The sequence below is a fragment of the Carassius gibelio genome, chromosome A22, assembly GCF_023724105.1.
Source record: "Carassius gibelio isolate Cgi1373 ecotype wild population from Czech Republic chromosome A22, carGib1.2-hapl.c, whole genome shotgun sequence".
NCBI classification, from domain to species: Eukaryota; Metazoa; Chordata; class Actinopteri; order Cypriniformes; family Cyprinidae; genus Carassius; species Carassius gibelio.
Genome location: NC_068392.1, coordinates 22,244,661 through 22,252,160, shown reverse-complemented (window position 1 = coordinate 22,252,160; position 7,500 = coordinate 22,244,661). Strand labels below are relative to the sequence as shown.

At 36.0% G+C, this 7,500-nt stretch overlaps 4 non-coding genes across 4 annotated transcripts; all 4 read right to left on the bottom strand.

Annotated features, from left to right (window-relative positions):
• Nucleotides 1–13: 13 nt before the first annotated feature.
• Nucleotides 14–132, bottom strand: LOC127943740 (5S ribosomal RNA). The gene has a single exon (XR_008149890.1). It is a non-coding gene; the product is annotated as a 5S ribosomal RNA (ribosomal RNA).
• Nucleotides 133–764: 632 nt separating this feature from the next.
• LOC127943713 (5S ribosomal RNA) lies at nt 765–883 on the bottom strand. Its single transcript, XR_008149864.1, has one exon. It is a non-coding gene; the product is annotated as a 5S ribosomal RNA (ribosomal RNA).
• Nucleotides 884–1,534: 651 nt separating this feature from the next.
• LOC127943727 (5S ribosomal RNA) lies at nt 1,535–1,653 on the bottom strand. Its single transcript, XR_008149878.1, has one exon. It is a non-coding gene; the product is annotated as a 5S ribosomal RNA (ribosomal RNA).
• A 369-nt stretch (nt 1,654–2,022) lies between these two features.
• Nucleotides 2,023–2,141, bottom strand: LOC127943715 (5S ribosomal RNA). Its single transcript, XR_008149866.1, has one exon. It is a non-coding gene; the product is annotated as a 5S ribosomal RNA (ribosomal RNA).
• Between the last annotated feature and the right edge of the window lie 5,359 nt (nt 2,142–7,500).

Genomic DNA, 7,500 nt, shown 5'->3' with positions numbered 1-7,500 from the left:
AAAGTTTCCAAAAAGCTTACAGCACCTGGTATTCCCAGGCGGTCTCCCATCCAAGTACTAACCAGGCCCAAACCTGCTTAGCTTCCGAGAGCAGACGAGATCGGGCATAGCCAGGTTGGTATGGCCGTAAGCGAAGACTGCTGCAAAGAGAGGGCTATTTAAAGAGCAGCCCATCTAATCGCCAGTACATTATATAAGTAGGAAAGAAAACCCAAAAGCTTAAAGCACCTGGTATTCCTAGGCAGTCTCTCATCCAAGTACTAACCAGACCTAAACCTGCTAAGATTCAGAGATCGGGCATTGAATCTATTTTTTAGCAAAATTATTATATACTAAGTGAAACATTTCCAAAAAGCTTAAAGCACCTGGTATTCCTAGGCAGTCTCTCATCCAAGTACTAACCAGACCTAAACATGCTAAGATTCAGAGATCGGGCATTGAATCTATTTTTTAGCAAAATTATTATATACTAAGTGAAACATTTCCAAAAAGCTTAAAACACCTGGTATTCCTAGGCAGTCTCTCATCCAAGTACTAACCAGACCTAAACCTGCTAAGATTCAGAGATCGGGCATTGAATCTATTTTTTAGCAAAATTATTATATACTAAGTGAAACATTTCCAAAAAGCTTAAAGCACCTGGTATTCCTAGGCAGTTTCTCATCCATGTACTAACCAGGCCCAAACCTGCTAAGATTCAGAGATCGGGCATTGACTCTATTTTTTGGCAAAATTATTATATACTAAGTGAAAAGTTTCCAAAAGGCTTACAGCACCTGGTATTCCCAAGCGGTCTCCCATCCAAGTACTAACCAGGCCCAAACCTGCTTAGCTTCCGAGAGCTGACGAGATCAGGCATAGCCAGGTTGGTATGGCCGTAAGCGAAGACTGCTGCAAAGAGACGGCTATTTAAAGACCAGCCCATCTAATCGACCAGTACATTATATAAGTAGGAAAGAAAACCCAAAAGCTTAAAGCACCTGGTATTCCTAGGCAGTCTCTCATCCAAGTACTAACGAGACCTAAACCTGCTAAGATTCAGAGATCGGGCATTGACTCTTTTTTTTTTTTTTTTTTTTTTTTTTGCAAGATTATTATATAAATCGTGAAATTTTCCAAAAAGTTTAAAGCACCTGGTATTCCTAGGCAGTCTCTCATCCAAGTACTAACCAGACCTAAACCTGCTAAGATTCAGAGATCGGGCATTGAATCTATTTTTTAGCAAAATTATTTTATACTAAGTGAATTATTTCCAAAAAGCTTAAAGCACCTGGTATTCCTAGGCAGTTTCTCATCCAAGTACTCACCAGACCTAAACCTGCTAAGATTCAGAGATCGGGCATTGACTCTTTTTTTTTTTTGCAAGATTATTTTATAAATCGTGAAATTTTCCAAAAAGTTTAAAGCACCTGGTATTCCCAGGCAGTCTCTCATCCATGTACTAACCAGGCCCAAACCTGCTAATATTCAGAGATCGGGCATTGACTCTATTTTTTGGCAAAATTATTATATACTAAGTGAAAAGTTTCCAAAAAGCTTACAGCACCTGGTATTCCCAGGCGGTCTCCCATCCAAGTACTAACCAGGCCCAAACCTGCTTAGCTTCCGAGAGCAGACGAGATCGGGCATAGCCAGGTTGGTATGGCCGTAAGCGAAGACTGCTGCAAAGAGAGGGCTATTTAAAGACCAGCCCATCTAATCGCCAGTACATTATATAAGTTGGAAAGAAAACCCAAAAGCTTAAAGCACCTGGTATTCCTAGGCAGTCTCTCATCCAAGTACTAACGAGACCTAAACCTGCTAAGATTCAGAGATCGGGCATTGGCTCTTTTTTTTTTTTTTTTTTTTTGCAAGATTATTTTATAAATCGTGAAATTTTCCAAAAAGTTTAAAGCACCTGGTATTCTCAGGCAGTCTCTCATCCATGTACTAACCAGGCCCAAACCTGCTAATATTCAGAGATCGGACATTGACCCTATTTTTTGGCAAAATTATTATATACTAAGTGAAAAGTTTCCAAAAAGCTTACAGCACCTGGTATTCCCAGGCGGTCTCCCATCCAAGTACTAACCAGGCCCAAACCTGCTTAGCTTCCGAGAGCAGACGAGATCGGGCATAGCCAGGTTGGTATGGCCGTAAGCGAAGACTGCAGCAAAGAGAGGGCTATTTAAAGACCAGCCCATCTAATCGCCAGTACATTATATAAGTAGGAAAGAAAACCCAAAAGCTTAAAGCACCTGGTATTCCTAGGCAGTCTCTCATCCAAGTACTAACCAGACCTAAACCTGCTAAGATTCAGAGATCGGGCATTGAATCTATTTTTTAGCAAAATTATTATATACTAAGTGAAACATTTCCAAAAAGCTTAAAGCACCTGGTATTCCTAGGCAGTCTCTCATCCAAGTACTAACCAGACCTAAACCTGCTAAGATTCAGAGATCGGGCATTGAATCTATTTTTTAGCAAAATTATTATATACTAAGTGAAACATTTCCAAAAAGCTTAAAGCACCTGGTATTCCTAGGCAGTTTCTCATCCAAGTACTCACCAGACCTAAACCTGCTAAGATTCAGAGATGGGGCATTGACTCTTTTTTTTTTTTTTTTTTTTTTGTAAGATTATTTTATAAATCGTGAAATTTTCCAAAAAGTTTAAAGCACCTGGTATTCCCAGGCAGTCTCTCATCCATGTACTAACCAGGCCCAAACCTGCTAATATTCAGAGATCGGGCATTGACTCTATTTTTTGGCAAAATTATTATATACTAATTGAAAAGTTTCCAAAAAGCTTACAGCACCTGGTATTCCCAGGCGGTCTCCCATCCAAGTCCTAACCAGGCCCAAACCTGCTTAGCTTCCGAGAGCAGACGAGATCGGGCATAGCTTTTTTTTTATTTATTTATTTTTTATTCAATAATTTCACATATACATAAATTCCAATGCGTGTCACATCATTATCATATTCACTCATTCTATATTCATTATTGAATTTCACCCTCCATTATACGCTTATACTTACAATCCTAATTATCCAGGCATATTTATCATATGTTCTTTAAAGCATTGCAGAACTCTAGCATTGTTCCCCGTAATTATATTATAAAAACCCTCAGTTTGCCCATTCATACTTAAATATTCATATATAATCTGTATATTCCTTTCCAATTTCCTTCTAAAAAAGACCCACATATCAACATTACCTTGTTTTCCTTTCATCACATTACGTCTACCCCATATTGCATACCTCGCCACATTTAAAATAAAATTGACAATATATTTATTTTTGCCTCTTCCTTTTAAACCCAGTAAAAATACCTTATACCATTCAATTTGTTGTTCAAATTCCTCTCCCAAGATTCCCTCTATAAATAATTTAATTCTCCTAATAAAATCCTGAAGATTTGAACACAATAAAAACAAATGTAGCACCCCTTCATCTTCCTTTCCACAGACATCACATCTTGCATTCTGTACAATCCTCATTTTACATAACCTCATTTTTGTGTAAATTACATTATGTCTTAAGAGAAAATTAAAATTCTCAATTATTGGGTCCATGTATCTTATTCTTAAATTCCCCAAATGTCATCAGATTCAGTCCCTGGGAATAACCTATTCCAAAAGCCATTTGCTATTGGTTGGACAAAAATCCTCCTTCTAAAGAAATTATAAAACACTTTTAAAGTACATGATTGAATTAAAATTTTACTCTCACTTTCCCCTAAACACACTTCAACCTTTCCCAGTCCTTCATCCTCTTTTATAATTCCTTCAATCCATTCCTTTGGAACTGCTTTTTTTATTTGATCAAATTGTTGTTTCACCGTACGTCTCTCTACCTCTTCCCCAATCCCCTCAATTTCATCCATTATGCCTTGTACTGGTATAAAGCCATCTATAACCTCATACAGAATATCTCTAACTTTAATTATCCCAGCTGCAATCCATTTTTTTAAATATAATTCCTTACCTTCATATAAAATATTGGAATTTAAAAACAATGGATGATTCAAAAACTCATTCTTTCCTTCTGGCTTATACACAACTGTTGGTAAAAATTCTTTCCAAGCCTCCAGAACCTCTCTATAGAATTCTGATACCCCCTTTAACATATGTTCTTTCAATTTCATCCATATTATTCCCTCTCCCATATTAAGACCTCCACACTTGTTTAAGAAATATTTCATTCCCTCCTTCCACTCTTGTTTATTATCTCTATTTAAAAATTTCTTCATTATCTTAACCCTTAAACTCTTCATTCTTATACCCGGATCCAACAAACCCAAACCTCCCTTTTCAACAGGCCCTATCATCGTGTCGTATGCAATCTTTGCTGGTTTCCCCTCCCATATAAAATTTAAAATAGACTTTTTCAACCTCTTATAAACCCAAATTGGTAATGAAGTGACCTCTAACGCATACCAAATTTTTGAAAGCATTAGCGCATTCACAACCAAAATTTTGCCTCTCAAGTTCAACACTCGTTGTTTCCAAAAAGTCAACTTTCTCTCCATTCCTCCTACAATCTCATCCCATATTATGTCTCTCGTTTTCTTTTCATCCTTTCCAATTCTAATTCCCAAGATTTTCATATTTTCCACCTCCTCTTTAAAATTAAAATAGCCAGATAATTGTTCTGCCTTCCCTATTCTCATTACTACGGTTTTTTCTATATTTATTTTTGCTCCAGAACCCCTACAATATTTTTGTATTTTTCCCATAGCCTCATTAATACTCCCAATATCCTTTACAATCAAAGTTGTATCATCTGCATATTGATAAATGTTTTGTTCTTTTCCCCTCCCCCCAAAACCAATTCCTTTAATCTTTTCCTCTTCTGCAACTATTAAACCTAAAGGTTCCGCAACAATACTGTATAATAATGCAGATAAGGGACATCCCTGTCTTATTGACCTTGTTATGCCAAAAGCCTCTGTCACAAAACCATTACACTTCACAAAGCTAATTGCATCTTTATATAAAACTCTAATCCATTTTATAAAAATATTCCCAAAACCAAATTTCTCTAAAAGTTTAAATAAATAATCATGCTCTACCCTATCAAAGGCTTTTTCTAAATCTAAGCTCACCATATAACCTTCCTTTTTATTCTCTACCATATACCTTATTTTATCTCTTATATTACTTACTGTATCTGTAATTTCCCCCCCTATGATTGAATATGCCTGATTCGTTGTTATTATTCCCGGCAATACTTTCTTTAAACGATTTGCCAAAACTTTAGCTAAGATTTTAAAATCTGTATTTAACATTGATATCGGCCTATAGTTCTTCAGATCTGATGAATCCCCCCTTTTCTTAAAAATTAATTTCACCATTCCTCTTCTCATCAATTGACTTGCTTCCCCTTTATCGTATATTTCCTTATATATTTCTTTTAAAAATGGTATTAATATGTTCTTAAAAGCCTTATAAAATTCGCTAGTCAATCCATCTGCCCCCGGACTTTTCCCATTATTCAGCTGTGATATTGCTACCTCTACTTCTTCATCGGAAATGTCCCTATCACACATTTCTTTATCCTCCCTCGTTACTTTTGTTTTAACCTTACTTAATAAATACTCTTTTTCTTCCTCTTGCGTCCCCTCCTTTTTAAAAAGACATTCATAAAACTCCTTTATACTCCCCAATATCTCTCTAGTTCCCTTTACTCTACTTCCATCCTGTTTTACAACCTCCTTTATTATATCAGCCCTCTGTCTATTTTCCTCTAGACCAAAGAAGAATTTTGTGCACCTTTCACCTTCTATTACATGTTTAGCCCTACTTCTAATCATAGCCCCTCTACATTTTAGTTCTTCAATCTCCTTTAATCTATTCTCATATACTAAAATTGTTTCTATATCCCCTTTCTCTTTTTGTAGTTCTTCTTTCAACACCCTTCTAACACTTTGCTCTTCTCTCCTCTTAGTCATGTGTATCAAACCACTATACCTTATTGAATATTTTTTTATTTCATACTTTACATTATCCCACCATACTCTTTTATCTTCCTCATAAATTTCATTTTCTCTCTCTTTCATTATTATTTCTACTATCTTCATTTTATACCCTTCATCTTTCAAAAGTTCATTATTTAAACACCATATTCCCTTTCCTCTCTCCACCCCTGTTTCATTCATATGTACTATTAACATCCCATGATCACTTAAAGAAGTCATCTTATAATATATTTTATCCATCTTCCTCTCCATGTTTCTTGTAATTAATATAAAATCTATTCTACTTTGCTTCATTTTATCCTTCACCAATTGTCGTCTTGAAAAATCTTTTATACCCTCATTCCTCTCTCTCCATATATCAATTAGATCATATTTATCCATTAATTTAAGCAATTCTTCCCTCCCACTATCTCTTTTATAAACCATATCATTCGCTATATCCAGTCTACTAAAAACTGTATTAAAATCTCCCATTACAATAATATTTTCCCATTTCTCCATCTGACCATTTAAATCCTTAAAAAAACATTTTCTTTTCTGCCTCTTCATTTGGCGCATGTACATTACACACAAAAACATTTTCCCCTCCTATAACCATTTTCACAATAATACATTTCCCTCCATTATCCCGATATATGATTTCAACATCATCATTCATGTGTCTTTTACATAAAACCGCAACGCCTTTCCCAATCCCCCCACCATTGTTATAATAAATTCCTCCTCTCCAACTTCTTTTAAAACATTCAATCATTTCATCTTTCCAAAATGTTTCTTGTAATAATATCACATCAGCTTTTTTGCATAGCGCTTTCATTTTCCCAAATTTATCAATTTTTGTTAAACCCCTCACATTGATTGAAACAAAACAAAGAGCCATTAACAACAAAACATTCATTTTTCATACTTTTCTCCCACATTCTCCATTAAAACTCCATCTTCATTTGTACCTGAGTTTCTTCTCCTTCTCTGTCCTTTATCTCTACTTTCTCCTACATATGTTTTGGTGTCCAATATTCCTCTCTTCATTCCCCTCCTCAGCTCCTCCAAATTTACTTCTATGCATTCCTCTACTTGCTCCTTCTCCTTTTTTTCCTCCTGTCTTTCTTTTATTATAACATCCACCGGACCCTTACACCCCTCTATCATATGTTCCACCATTTCAAACCCCTCTCTTCTCTCCAACTCCTTATCCCCCCCCCTTTTCCTGCTCCTGACTTTTACTATCATTCAGAGACCCATCTTCCTCTCCCTCATTTATGACTATTTCCATACTCTCCATATTCTCCTCTGGTTCACCATGTTCAGTTTTATCATTTGTCTCTTCTTCATGTTCACTTTCACAGTCACACCTTATGAATACTTTCCCACAATCCAGACATTTATCAGCTTTACAGTCTTTCGCGAAATGCCCTTGCTCAAAGCATTCATAACATTTGAAATCAGGACAGTCCCTGAAAATGTGTCCTGGCTGCATACACATCCGACATAGTTTTTGCTGTCCATCATGTATGACCCTAAAGTACTGAGTGCCATCT